Source organism: Miniopterus natalensis, chromosome 12, assembly GCF_054644295.1.
Source record: "Miniopterus natalensis isolate mMinNat1 chromosome 12, mMinNat1.hap1, whole genome shotgun sequence".
NCBI classification, from domain to species: Eukaryota; Metazoa; Chordata; class Mammalia; order Chiroptera; family Miniopteridae; genus Miniopterus; species Miniopterus natalensis.
In genome coordinates this window covers 53,107,442-53,121,908 of record NC_142092.1, presented here as the reverse complement: position 1 = coordinate 53,121,908, position 14,467 = coordinate 53,107,442, and the positions used below count along the sequence as shown (strand labels likewise).

At 35.6% G+C, this 14,467-nt stretch overlaps 1 long non-coding RNA gene across 1 annotated transcript in view; it reads left to right on the top strand.

The window, feature by feature from the left end:
• The window catches only part of LOC107546568 (uncharacterized), a 453,940-nt gene that overhangs the window by 45,861 nt on the left and 393,612 nt on the right, over window positions 1–14,467 (top strand). Inside the window, exon 3 of the long non-coding RNA XR_015715445.1 lies at window positions 11,102–11,147. This is a non-coding gene — a long non-coding RNA (uncharacterized LOC107546568). The remainder of the gene's footprint in view (window positions 1–11,101; window positions 11,148–14,467) is intronic.

Below are 14,467 nucleotides of genomic sequence, written 5' to 3'. Positions count from 1 at the left end.
TTGTAATAACTACATATAGTGCCAAGTGGGTACTAGACTTGTTGGGGGGGGGGATAATGTCATAAATCATATAAATGTCTAACCACTATGTGTACACCTGAAACTTTTATAAAATAATATTGAATGTCAACTGTAATTTAAATATAAAAAATAATAATTGGAGAATAGTTGTAATTTCTGTAGAGGATATCGTAAAAAAAAGGACTCGTTTTGGAAAGGAATATAAAAAGTTTACCTTTTTATATTTTTAGTTTGGAGTACTTATAAGACCACAAATTATGGCAGTTGTGGAAGCATTAGAATGACCAGATCTGGATTTAAAGGGAGAGCTCAAAAACCAAGATGGATATTTAAGCAATGGTAGTGATGGCAGCTCAGTCCATGGAGCGGAGAGACCATGGGGGTGAAAAGCACTAACAGCATTTCAGCATTTAAAGACCCACTGGAGGAGCAGCAGACAGTGGAGCCGGTACAGGAGCAACCAGCGTAGTACAGTATATTAAAGCCCTGTTGTTTTACGGTGTTTAAGGATCAGAGTGCCTTTAGAATGGTTGGTATCAGCACTGTCTGACCAAGGAATGTAGAAACTGAAACACTTTGAGTGGACCAGTAACTTGGAAGCAATTATTATTGTAAAATAAGCTATTTCATTGAAGTATTCCACTTATGCTCCACTTAAAGTTTTAGAAATCCCCTATTAGAATATCATGACTTATTTTGCTTCTAAAACACTTAGAATAAAATTAAAACCAAAGACAGTATCTAGTCTACTTTGACAGGGTTAAATCATTAGAACAGAACCAAAATGGGAAAGGAGAAGGATAGAAACATAGCTGGACTTCTTTTATAATGGAGCTGCTTTATGACATTCCATGTATTTCGTTTTCCCTGTCCTAGCATCTCAGCAGGGAAAAAGATCATTCAGCAAAGCAGAAACTGAAAGGTCCACTGATGAAATTATAGGAGTGGGCTTATTTTTACAGTTTACAGAAATGAATCATGCATAGCATAAGCAAAACAAAGCAAGTAAGCATGGAATGCCTTGAAACACTGAACTTAAAGATAATTATATTAAGTTTAAAGCAGAACTATTCATGGGTGTGATCTTTATTCTTTACATTTTTTTGAGTACTAGACAGTGCAATTACAGGAAGATTATGTCAGGTATAAGTATGAGAAGACTGTTTTTCTTCATGCTGCATGCAATAGGATTTTATGCATAAAATATTACATGGGCCTGGCCAGAGTGGCTGTTTGTTGAGCGTTGTCCTGTGCACCATAAGGTTGCCAGTTCGATTCTTGGTAAGAGTACATACCTGGGTTGCCAGTTTGATCCCCGTTTGGGGCACATACAGAACTGGGGCACATACAGAAGGCAACTGATTGATGTTTTTCTCTCACATAGATGTTTCTCTCTCTCTCTTTCTCTTTCTCTCTCTAAGCATGTCCTAGGGTGAGGATTAAAAAAAAATACAAAAAAATTACATGGTAATGACACAGCATTTCCACTTCCAGGTATTTATTGAAGAAACTCAAAACACTAATTCAAAAATGTATATGCATCCCTATGTTCATGGCAGGATTATTTATAATAGCCAAGATATGGAAGCAGCCTGTCAATCAGTAGACAAGTGGATAAAGAATAGGTGATACACACACATGCACACACATATATATTTATATATAAAATGGAACATTAGCCATAAAAAAGAATGAAATCTTATTTGTGACAACATGGATAGACCTAGAGGGTATTTGTTAAGTGAAATAAGTTAGAGAGATAAAGACAAATATCATATGATTTCACACCTGTGTGGAATCTAAGAATAAAAATAAATGAACAAACAAAATAGAAGCAGACTCATAGATACAAGTAATGAACTGATGTTGGCCAGATGGGAGGGGGATTAGGGGGCTGGATGAAAAAGATGAAGGGATTAAAAAGTACAGATTGGCAGTTACAAAATAGTCATGTATTTTATAGGGATATAAAATTCAGTATAGGGAATATAGTAATAACTGTGTATGATGCCAGGTGGATACTAAACTTATTGGAGATTACTTCATGTAAGTTATATAAATGTCTAACTCCTATGCTGCACACCTGAAACTGATATAGTATTGCATGCCAACTATAATTGAAAAAAAATTAAATCACATAATCAACTAAATAAATATCAGAAATAGTAAGTTTCAGGTAAAAGTTTTGTTGTGAAATAAATGCAGAAATATGCAGGTTGCTTTTGTGCCAGAGCGATAGTAAGGAGAACGATCTGGAATGAAATACCTCACTCACAGCAACGAGAAAATGTAAAAAATACTTAGGGCTGGGCTGTTCCAGTTTCTTGCTTTTTCTCATCTAAATTTATGCAAATTTTAAGATAGAAGACATACATGAGAATCACAACAGGTCCTTGCACTGCATTGTTTTACAATTGAGGACCTCCAAGAGTGGGTAAAATAATTCACAACATGCCCTAGACTAGCTCACCTAAGCAGAACATTGGGATTGCAAGCCAAAGCTTTGTATGTAAACCCTTTGCTCTGTACATCACTTCCTATTCCTGAGTAACAAATTATACCAAATCTTAATGGGTTAAAAGACGTTAAACATTTATTACCTCCCAATTTCTGTGTAGGAATTTCGTGTCAGCTTAACTGAGCAGTTTTAGCGTTGGCATCAAATGCTGACAGCCTCATTAAAGGTGTGCATTGCTGGAGCTTCAGGAAATAGTTGGTGGACTGAAACAATGGCTTAGCCTAGTAGGTAAATTTCTAGCTTTTATTTCCTCAGATGGAGTAATTTGGAGAGGAACCTCGGTACAGCTGTGGAACCAGTGGCAGTTTCCATCTCAGATGCTTCTCTGTGGAGTGGTGCTAAGTTGTTTAGGACATCAGAAATTGTTTAAATCTAATGCCAGTTTTCTCATGAATATCATTTTTAAAGTGTTCAGCTAATATGAAAATAAAGTTATCATAACATCAACTCCATGCTCCCAAATATTGAAAAATATATATCAAGCCAAATTGTAGCTTTCAACAAGTTTTCCAGGAAAATTTAATTTCTAGGACAGAAATTCACTGGTATTGAAGATCATATAAAAGACTCAGTGGCATATGAGTGATGGATGGTGAATAGGGGAATAAATCTATTATTTACTATCATCAAAACAATAGTCTGTAGAATCTAAGACCTTTGGACTAAAATGAAATTGACTTAAATATTTGATATTTACTATGATACTTGATTTAAAATATCTAGAAGAAGAAAGTTTACCTTGCAAATTGTCTCCTGAAAAGTTAAAAAATTCAGGTGTAATCACACTACTTAATTTCCATTTTCCTTCTGAATCCCATGTTTGTGCCAAATGAGCGCTGACCTGAGAATGTGCTGCATTCTTATTCCTGGACCACATTAATAATTTAGACACTCTCTATAATGTCTTCATTAAAAATAATTAAATGTGAGTAAGCCTACATTTTCTTTTTATTTTGGCCATCAATATCTAATTTTTCATTTCATATGTATCCAATTTGTTTCTTAATATTTCCTTATTTCTCGTAAGGAAACCTCTTTCCACTTTTGGCTTAAGTTCTCTCTTCCTTTATTTTGTTTTCATTCTGACAGTAAGACAGAATCCACTCTAGTTCTGTGTTGATTTATTTGCAAACTTGATTTCCAGAGGCAGTGTTCCAATCTCAGGCCTTTAAAATTGCTTTCTTATCCTTTGGGTTTGCAATTTCATGAGTATTTTAAATAACTTGACTTAAGAAATCAGCATATTTTCACAATAAGAGGCACTATTTCTTTTCATTTGTATTTTAGTAAAACCTATCAGCATTTCATGGAAAAATCCATGTTTGGGTCTGAGACATAATTTATAAGCCTGGACTTCACTGGAGACAACATGTGATCCTGATTCTTGGGTCTGAGGACAACCACATGCATCTAAGGTTAATATTTCCTGTCCCCTTCCTAACTTCTAATCCCAAATGGAATTCACCAGTCTAGTGCTACCAACCCAGGAGTGAGGAGCACTAACAAGTTAAAGCTGAAAGCACGCATACATAGTGCTTTGCACTCTTTCAAATCAGTAACTTTAAAAAAGATAGACCACACTGTTTTGTCCAACAGTGCATAAGGAAGATTACATTTAGCTTTAGCATCTTCTACAATATACGATAAAGCTACATATATACAATTAAATGTCACGATCTCATACTGAAAATGCAAAGGCTACGACTGTTTGTCTCAATGCACAGCGCAGTCCTGGGGCCATGGGAATAAGGTGCAGTGGTGCAGCCCTCAGTTGACGCCTTAGGCTCCTCATACCCTTCTCCACCAGGAGGAGGAACCTTTCCTTACTGAGCTGGCAGTCTAACAGAGGAAGCTTGGCCCTCCCGGTGGCTCAGTTGGTGGGAGCTTGGTCACATATCCAAAAGGTTGTGAGTTAGATCCCTAGTCTGGGCACCTCATGGGAGGCGCAGTTCTTTGACACATCTCCCCTAACTTTGTCATTCTTCACAAAATTAACTGCCCAAGGCTGTATGTAGTTGTGACTTTTATTGAACATTGGGACATATTTTATTGAAGAGTACTGTATGCCATTACTATATAACAAATCATTCACCCATGTTCTTAAAATGTCTTCCAGTAATTCTCACTAACCATCACCAAAGTTATAGTGTGTAAACTACATGATCCTCTGATTTCCCCCCCTCCCGTTAAGGCCCCATCTATCCTTTCCTCAGATCTTCCTGAAAACTCTAAATTTTTCGCTTAGTTACGAAAATTAATTTTGTTCTTTCTGTGTCAATGTTTTTATTTCTAGGCCATGACCTTTGTGATATAATTAGTAGCTCAATATACTTTTCTGGGTTAATAATCGAAGATAAATTATTTTAGAGTAAGAAGGTAATTAAAATTTATTGAGCATCTATTTTGTTTCAGGCATATTTTAGGTTTAAACAAATAAAAAGTAATAATAAATAAAAATGTATTTGGAAACTAAAGAATGTTGTAAGAATGCTTATAGAAAGTAGAGTCCAGAATCTGGACACATGTCCTATATACCATACTAGGTTGAAATGTCCCTGCATAATCTTTATATATAGAACTGTTTTCTCAGATTACCCTTATATGTGCTTTGTAATTATTCAGATATATACAAATTTTACCTTTAGGATCGTGTTAATTCAATTTAATATAATAACAATATTTATTGATATCATTCAAGAGAAAAAACTATAATCAGTAGCTAGGGAGTGCCTTATACCTTCCTGTGTTGCTCTTGTTTAACTTTAAATGTTGAAATGTGTGCGTAGCTGGGAGAGAAAGAACTCCTATTACCTTAAAATAATTGGTATACAGTGTTTTTTTGCTGGAGGGGGGTTGGAGGCGTGGTCTGGTACATATGAGGGGGACAGTGCAAAATGAAAATGCAGGGCTCTGTCTGGGGATAGGCAATCACTTTCCTTTTCCTAAGAACCCACCACCCTGGCCCATGCAGCCCACAAGAGATTCAACTTTCATGTTGGGATGCTTTCAGTATCTGGATAGAGAGTGGGTGAGAAGCCCCCTTTTGGAAGGTGCCACAGAGATGCCTGTGGGAGTGAGGGATTGCTGCCACCTTGCCCAGGCCCAGGTGCTGCAGGACCTTCACTTAAATCTGCCTCTACCCACAATAATCCTACCTTGTCTGATAGGACTTATTTATAAAACACAAATTCAAAGGTAAGAATTTCTAAATGATAACTTCTGAACTTGAAACCCCAAGTGCTTGGCCCTTTTGAGTGCTGGGCCCTAGGCAACTTCACTGGTCAATGAAGCCCATCCCGAGTAGAGGACTTGATGAAGAATTTAAATACTATTCCTTTGGAAGAATTATGCTACTGCCCATATTTACTCTGATTCCTGCTTATGAAGATAAGGAGACCTTGATATTTCTCTAGTAGCTACCTACCTGGGGTCTTAGGCTTAGATTATAGAAGATAGACTGGAAACTTGCTAAATAGGGATATTGGAGGAGTATAAAAATGTTTGACAGATACACTGAAATAAATTGACATCCTATGACAAGTAAACAGTATGATAAAAATACCAAGGAGCATATTTTGGGAAAAAATACTGACATATATTGTTGGATTATAAAGAGAAAGGTGTAATGATAATGGGAGTGAGACTGAAAAATAAATTTGGACCAGATTATACATTGTTTTACATTCAATTGAAAGAATATTTGAAACTCAAAAGTGATCCAGTAAAGAGAAGTGATACGACCTGATATTAATTGAATGACATAGATCTTGATTTTATAAACAAGAATATTGTTCTATGATGGTGATTTTGAGCTAACTCAAAAGAACTACCTGTTCACAAATTTCATTCACGAAACTTCAAACTGTCAGAGAGAAATGTGTTATAGTGGAGAAAACTAGGAACTAGATACCTGAATACTAGTATTTTGGGGATCTTTAGAGCATCTAGATAGAAATAAGCCTTTCAAATCCATACACGAACCAACCAGATTACAAAAGATGGAAAGGGGGGAATGGAGGGGTGGGGGAGGGATAATGTCAACAATGAAAGAAAAAGGAAAAAGTCAGTGTTGAAATTAGGAAATAAAACCAAACACCTAACTGCAAACTGAGGAAATCCTGAAATTCCTGACAAAGGAATTATGTGTTAAAGGATCCCTCTGTATCACAATCCTGAGGAGCAAGAGCTGAAGGTAAAGTCTAGAGAAGAGTAGGAAAGACAGATGATTTTAGCTAAGACTATTTTAATACTTTGACAAAACAGAGCCACAGGCAACTATGTGTAGGTGACTGTAAGTTAGGTCAGAGCACATAGGGAAATAGATGCAGCATGGAGAGATTTTTTTTTTTAAATTGATATTTTCACCATTGTGTTTATGGTGTTTATTCAAAATTAGAGATGGCAAGCATCTTTCATGACAGGAAGATCATCAGCTGAATGGGATACCATGCTTCTCCAGTGCGGTAGCATGTTCAGTGCATCTTCATGGTAGCCCTGGAGTATAATCAGACCAGAGTCAAGTCAGATGCTATAGCTTCTCTCAAGATGCAGTAATTTTTACCAAAATAATAAGTACAAGTTCCTCTACGGAAGCTGTGAGTTCCAAACCCACCATCTTTAGGATTCTGAGTGATTAAAACTTAAAAATAGTTTTATACACTACTTTTCATGGGCAGAATGGTGTTCCCAAAAATATGTATTTTGAAATCCTGATCCCCGGTATCTCATAATTTGGGGTTAGGGACACAAAAGAGATGATTATTGTTAAATGAGGTCTTTAAAATAGGCCCCAATATAATATGACTGATGTTCCTATAAAAAGAGGAGATTGGGACACACACACACAGGACAGAGGGAGAAGAAGGAAGATGCCTCAGAAGAAATCAACTTCTCAGACACCTTGATCTCAGACTTTTAGCTTCCAGAACAGTGAGAAAATAAATTTCCATTGTTTAGACGACTCAGTCTGTGGTACTGCATTATGGGAGCCCTAGAAAACTAATATACTCCTCCTGCATAAATTCTATGAAAGACTCATCAACTATACCTAGAAAAAATTAAAATACCCAGTTATGCTAGGTTTAGAAAAATATATGTTTTGAATATACTTACCTATATTCAAATATATATAAGTAGGGGAGATGCCATGAAGGAGGTTTCTGGAGAGATAAGCTGAGCATACTGAATATAATCAATGGCCATGCTTTTTAAAGGCAACAATTAAAAATGCTAATTTATTTGAAAATTAAAGATTCCTTTATGAAATAAATGTATTCCAGATAATTTCGAAGCTTTAGCATTTTATAGATGACCTTTATGTCTAAATAAGAAAACTTTAAATATAATGCAATGAACTTTGGGATTTTCTAACTCTCTAATATTTTAAATTTAGGAGGATTCAGTATTAATATATTTTTGATAGTTTATTTTTATGCTTGTTTTATAAGGCTGCCCACCTTAAATCCCTTTCAAACTGGTTTGTTTGTTTTTTGTCCTTTTTACTATTACCATTTTCCAAATTAACTTCATTTATTCTCCTTAAATAGCATTAAAACAAGCCTACTGGTACAGGTTGGGGTAGCAGATGATAACGAGGTGTGGAATGCAAATTGACATGCTAAACATCCTTGTCCTAAAATTAGATGTCCATTATACATAATGGGAGTTTCCCAATTGCTTTCTTATGCCCTTTGTTGCTATCTTACCCTTACTTTGTAGAATAATTTTCTCCAGGGCCAACTGCCAGTTTTCCTCCCTCCCCTTCCAAGAAAAAAAAAAATCCTGATTATCATTTATGTAGTGATATTTACTTTTCCTAATGTAAACCTCTTCTAACTGGACTATGCTTACAAGGCCTCATCTTTCATGCTCAGCTGCCCCATTATTCCAGTATAATTTCTCTTCCCAAAAGGAAGTTATTTTTCTGTTAAATCATCTGAACCAATTGACATACAAATTGTTCTTTTTTTGTCACTTTTTTCCTAAAAGCAATGATTAGTGAAAAGCTAATGTAACAATACGAAGTTAGCAGGGAACTGGCAGAGATTAACAAAATAATTTAATCCCCCCAATCTTAATATATGATGTCCTTCCAAGTAGTAAATAGCAGAACATGTAACAGTGATGGGATACTGCCTTGCACATAAACATATACTTCCATTAAAATTCTTTCTAAAGAATACATGAATGACATAAATAAAAAGAAAAAATAACTCATACATTAAAAATGCAGTGGTTTATTATCACATAAAACTGAAAACAAGAAGACGTAAAATTCACTTTAAAAATAAACTGTGTATCAGACACAATTATTGTATTAAAATAGTTTTGGGCAAGTAATTATGAAATTGTACATCCATAACACAGAAATACTGTGAAGCCATTAAAATTGGTACTAAAAAAAAATGCAGTGACTTAAAGCCCGTAATACACTTCACCCACATGCAGTTAAGACTACGGCCCCTGCCCGGCCAGGTGTGGCTCAGCGGTTGAGCGTCGACATAGGATCCAGGTGATCAGGGTTCGATTCCCGGTCAGGGCACATGCCCGGGTTGCAGGCTCGATCAATGACTCTCTCATCATTGATGTTTCTCTCTCTCTCCCTCTCCTTTCCTCTCTCTGAAATCAATAAAGATATATTTAAAAAATAAAATAAAATACGGCCCCTGAAGGGTGGGAGACTTTTCATGGTCATATTCTTTTTTTTTGTTGTTGTTTTTTTAGATATATGTCTTTATTGATTTCAGAGAGAGGAAAGGAGAAGGAGAGAGAGAGAGAGAGAAACAGCAATGATGAGAGAGTCATTGATCAAGTCCGCAACCCGGGCATGTGCCCTGACCGGGAATCGAACCCTGATCGCCTGGATCCTAGGTCGACGCTCAACCGCTAAGCCACGCCTGGCAGGGCTCATGGTCATATTCTTGATCACCCCCTTTTGCTTCATTCCCAGTGGGTAATACAGGAACTCACTCCCATTAGGAGGTGCTCTTGGTTGGCCACAATCCTTGGCTAATTAAAGGACAGGAAATGAAGAATTATCCTGCATTGATTTCTATCTGCACGCCACATCTCTGGTGCCACCATGATGCTAGGTTTGTATCTTTTTTTTCTTCCCCAGAAGGAGCAGCAGTAGGCAACGGTCTTCCCATGAAAACGTGATATGGAGAAAAGCTGTCCCATAGCCTGTTCTCTGAACATGGTGGTGAATTTCTGTTACCAAAGGCTTTTACTTTCCTTCACCCAACCTTGGACTACTCTATACCCAGCTTTTGAAATTTTTGTCAACTTTTATTTGACATTCATTCATTTATATCTCCAAATCTAAGCTTAGCCTGGGAATTAGCTGTTGAGATTAGTCTCCATCTTTCCATTTTGTCTGGTTTTACATATATTTGAAATCGAGTAGATACTGGTATTTGAGGGGGCAAAACAAGAAATGAAACTAGATTAGAATATGCCTACTAAGCACAGTTTATAGATAGATGTAAGCACATCTTCTAAAAGTAAAAGCTAGTCAAAGACAAAATACTCTACTCTGAAAGGTAGTGATCCACATCACTTGACACGCTCATGTAGACACTCCAAAGATCATTCAAGAGAAGTAGTTTAGAGATGATCCATGTTAAAATTGCCTCAAGGATTCTATATATTATTAGGTTCTTAAGCATATTGTATGATGCTTAATCTTGGTATCAATAAAATCATACCTTTACCTTTTTCTCTTACAAAAATGTATTTCTAGTGCCTCTGTATGTTTTTGATTCAAGTTCCCTTTATCCCAAGGTTCTATGTTCTGTTACTCTTTACCCTCTATACATACCATAAAACTTTTCTTTCTTTTTTTAAAAAAATATATCTTTATTGGTTTGAGAGAGAGAGGAAGGGAGAGGAAGAGAGAGATGGAAACATCAACAATGAGAGAGAGTCAGTGATCAGCTGCCTTCCACATGCCCCTGACTGGGGATCAAGCCCCCAACCCAGGCGCATGCCCTGACTGGGAATCAAACTGATTTCCTGGATCCTAGGTCCATGCTCAGCTGCTGAGCCACTCCCAGCTCGGCAAAACATTTTCTTTTATTATTGCTAACTATAAGAATTTCAAGTGTAATTTCTACAGCAGCTGTTTACTTTTGTATGCAATAACATGAAATGTAAAAAGTTTTAGCATGTATCATAAGTTTTTGTGAAACAAAAATAAACTGATGAGCAAACTAGATCTTGAGACATGGAAGCATGGAACAGACAGGAATCTCTGAGGGAAGGTGGGGGAGTGGGAAGAAATTAACCAAAGAACTTATATGCATATATGCATAACCTATGGGCACAGACAATAGGGGGGTGAAAGTCTGAGTGTGGTGCAGGGTAGAGGGGGTCACAGGGGGGAAAGGGGACATCTCTAATACTTTCAACAATAAAGATAAATTTTTTAAAAAGATAAGGGGGAAACGAGATATTATGGGAAATCTGTTAGAACTGATTCATTTAATGATATCATGGATAGATAAATGCTTGAATCTATACCTGTTTTTCCAGGCATAATTTAGTTTTTCTTCTGTTTTTTAGAATCAGTGCTGTTCGGGTGTGAGATACTCTCCCATTCTGCTTTGAGGTCAGTGTTTTATATTCTTCATTGCGTCCCTCCTTCCTGATTACAAAATAATTGAGCTAGGATTCAATTGCGTATGTTCAGTGTTCATATTTTTGTTCACTACAGCATATTCCTGCAAATACAACTCATGTAAACTACTAAGCAGAGTGCAGTGTTTGCTGAGGAGACACACCTAAGGCTATGGGCAGTGGGGACAGTAGCAGCTGAGGTTCTGTTGTGACTTACAGAGGCAAGCAATTGTTACCTTTCTTAAATAATTCTGTAGTAGGAGCCTTGCATATATAATTTTCACATAACTATACATTTTTGCAGATAAAGAAATGAGGCTATGAAGAAACGGAGCCTGGGGTGTTAAAGAACAATTTCCCCAAATCCCAGAACAGTTAAGCTACAAAGTCATGATCTAAATGCTAGTGCATATGAGATTCAAATTCAGACTCAGATCCTGGTTTTACCACTAGTTGTGCAAATGTATTCATGTTGCTTAACCTCTCTAAGCTTCAGTTAAACAGAAATAACATATTAGGATTGTTCTGAGGGTTAAGTGACAATACAAGAAAAGTGTTTAGCAAATAGCTAGTGCTCAGTAAATATTAGTGGATTTTGCTGCTGCTATTATTTAAATTTAAAAAGATTTTGTAGATTAAGCATTTGAGTAATGACTTAAAATGCATAATATTGAAATATTTTTGGGATTTTCCATTGCTTTTAAATATTTTCCTGATTATAAAGTAATGTGGTACATGACTTCTCACTTAGTGGATGATTTCTAACTTTTCTCTCTCTTTTCAGTGATTGCTATTTGTGTGTTTTTTTATCAACAGTACTTGGTACCTCATTGAAATAAGATTGAATAGGTAGATATCAAGTAGTTACACATATTTTAAATATATCTATAATAGTTTTTATTAGGAAAGTTTATTTTATTATTATTGATCTTTCTGATATGAAATTAGGAACACAAATACAAAAATAGGTTTCTTAAGTTTGTACTGCTATTCAATTAACAAAGCAAAATAATGAACTTTTCAACCAACTATATTTTCACATTTATTGCACTTTCAGAATGTGAAATGGTGTTTTTTTATATATAATGATAGAAACTTTTTAATGAAATCACATTAACTGCAATATTTAAAATAAGTATATAAAATATTTTTTATCATGAACTATACATATTCTTTTGGCCATTTAATATTGATTGTGTGGCATAATAATATAAATAGGAATATTAAAATATAGTATAACAATTATAGTCTAAATATTTTTTTCCTATGTGATGTAAGTCCTACTGAAAAACAAAAATAAAGTTTGATTAGTACTTGGGTGGAAAAGGAGAATTCAGGCATTTCTTTTCTTTTAGGAAAAGAAGGATAATTTATGGCAATTATCTAGTAATACAATCTAGACTTGTTAATAGCCCTACAATTTCTAGTTTCTCTACAATATACAGGAAGATACTTCTGGAGAAAATGATGTGAATACCTTCTACTCTCAGTAGTTACATAACCTAACTACAATCATAATGAAAAATCTATTAATTTTTTTCATGGAAATAAGTGCACTATTTTAAATTTAGTTTTGTAGTACCAATAATAAAAAATGTTCGTAAGTCAACAAAACTGGACTAGTGATCATTAGCAGACATTTCATTCATTGCACAAGTGAACTCATAGCTCACAAAGACTGGACTGAGGATGTTTTGATGAGATAGATTTGAATGCCCAGGGGACGAGAATCATATACAAGCTAGTGATAGGTTCTCGTATACTAGCCTGCCATTAAAATTCAGCAAAATTGAAACTTAGGACATCCCATGGACTTTAAATAATAAAACCTTGAAAATTCTTCATTGCTAAGGTTCCATTGTACTTCTGGCAGGACCTTTGTGAGTTTCCTTTATCTTCGAATCTTTTCCTCTCAGTTTTCCCATGTTCATGTGCTCAGTGATCTCTCTGCTGTTTGGCATCTTCTTTTCATATAACATTCTCTAAATGATAGAACAGTGAAGAGACAAAATTCATGTTTGTAGCCGATGATAAGCTCATAGCCAGTGTTAAAGGCAGAAAAATTTACACTTACAAAATATTTCTCCTTTCTGTTTCTATTCTGAACTTGATGTACTTGGGGTATTGACTACTACTTTACTCTTCCTAAACACTGTCTCTACTTTCAAGTGTTCCCTACCATAGCAGTGTCTGTGCAATATAATCATCATCTCAAGTTAATTAAAACAGATTATTGACTGTACAACTCTGGAATTCAGAGCACATTTTATTCTACTAATTATTCTGTGTAATGATTTTATATATAGGTTTCATATAAAATGACAGTCATTGGATCTACAAAATGTTCTAATAACCATACATTTTTTTTAAAAAAATGAAGGGCCTTGTCTTAGGATAGCCATGAGTGAATATTTTATAGATATTGGCAAAAATTCACATAAAATGCTGAAGAAATGATTAAGACATTTGATTGTGCACACACACATACAAATATTATGGTCACCTTTGTCCCCTAGAAAAATTACTGTATTTTGTGAACTGGTAACAATTCAAATCATGTACTCTTCAAAATATGCACTCTAATGTTGAAAGTAATTTCATGCATGTCCAGTAATATAGATTTGTTAAATCTGTTGTTAAAAATCTCGTTATGCCCGGACAGGCATGGCTCAGTGCTTGAGCGTCGACCTAGGATTCAGGTGATCGGGGTTCGATTCCTAGTCAGGGCACATGCCCAGGTCGTGGGCTCGATCAATGACTCTCTCATCATTGATGTTTCTGTCTCTCTCTCTCTCTCTCCTTCTCTTTTCCTCTCTCTGAAATCAATAAAGATATATTTTAAAAAAAAATTAAAAAAATCTCGTTATGGCCCTAGCCAGTTTTGCTCAGTGGTTAGAGCATTGGCCCTGGGAACTGAAGGGTCCCTGGTTCGATCCCGTCCAAGGGCATATACCTCAGTTGCAGGCTCATTCTCTGGCCCTGTTGACGAGTAGGAGGCAACTAATCTATGCGTCTCTCTCACATCTATGTTTCTGGCTCTTTTTTTCTCTCTCTCCCTTCCTCTCTCTCTAGAAAGCAATGGAAAAAAATATCCTCATGTAAGGATTAAAAAAAAAAAATCTTGCTATGTTTTTCTCTTTTTCTCTTCCTTATATGTCAGTTAGCAGAAAAGTATGTTAAAAATACGTTATCTTCCAAAGGGTAATGTTTATGGAATTAACACACACATACAGAAGAGAAAAAAAAAGCACCTTGCAAATATGCATACCTCTACAGATGATGAGTCATATTGTGGTGTATTCATAGAATGTT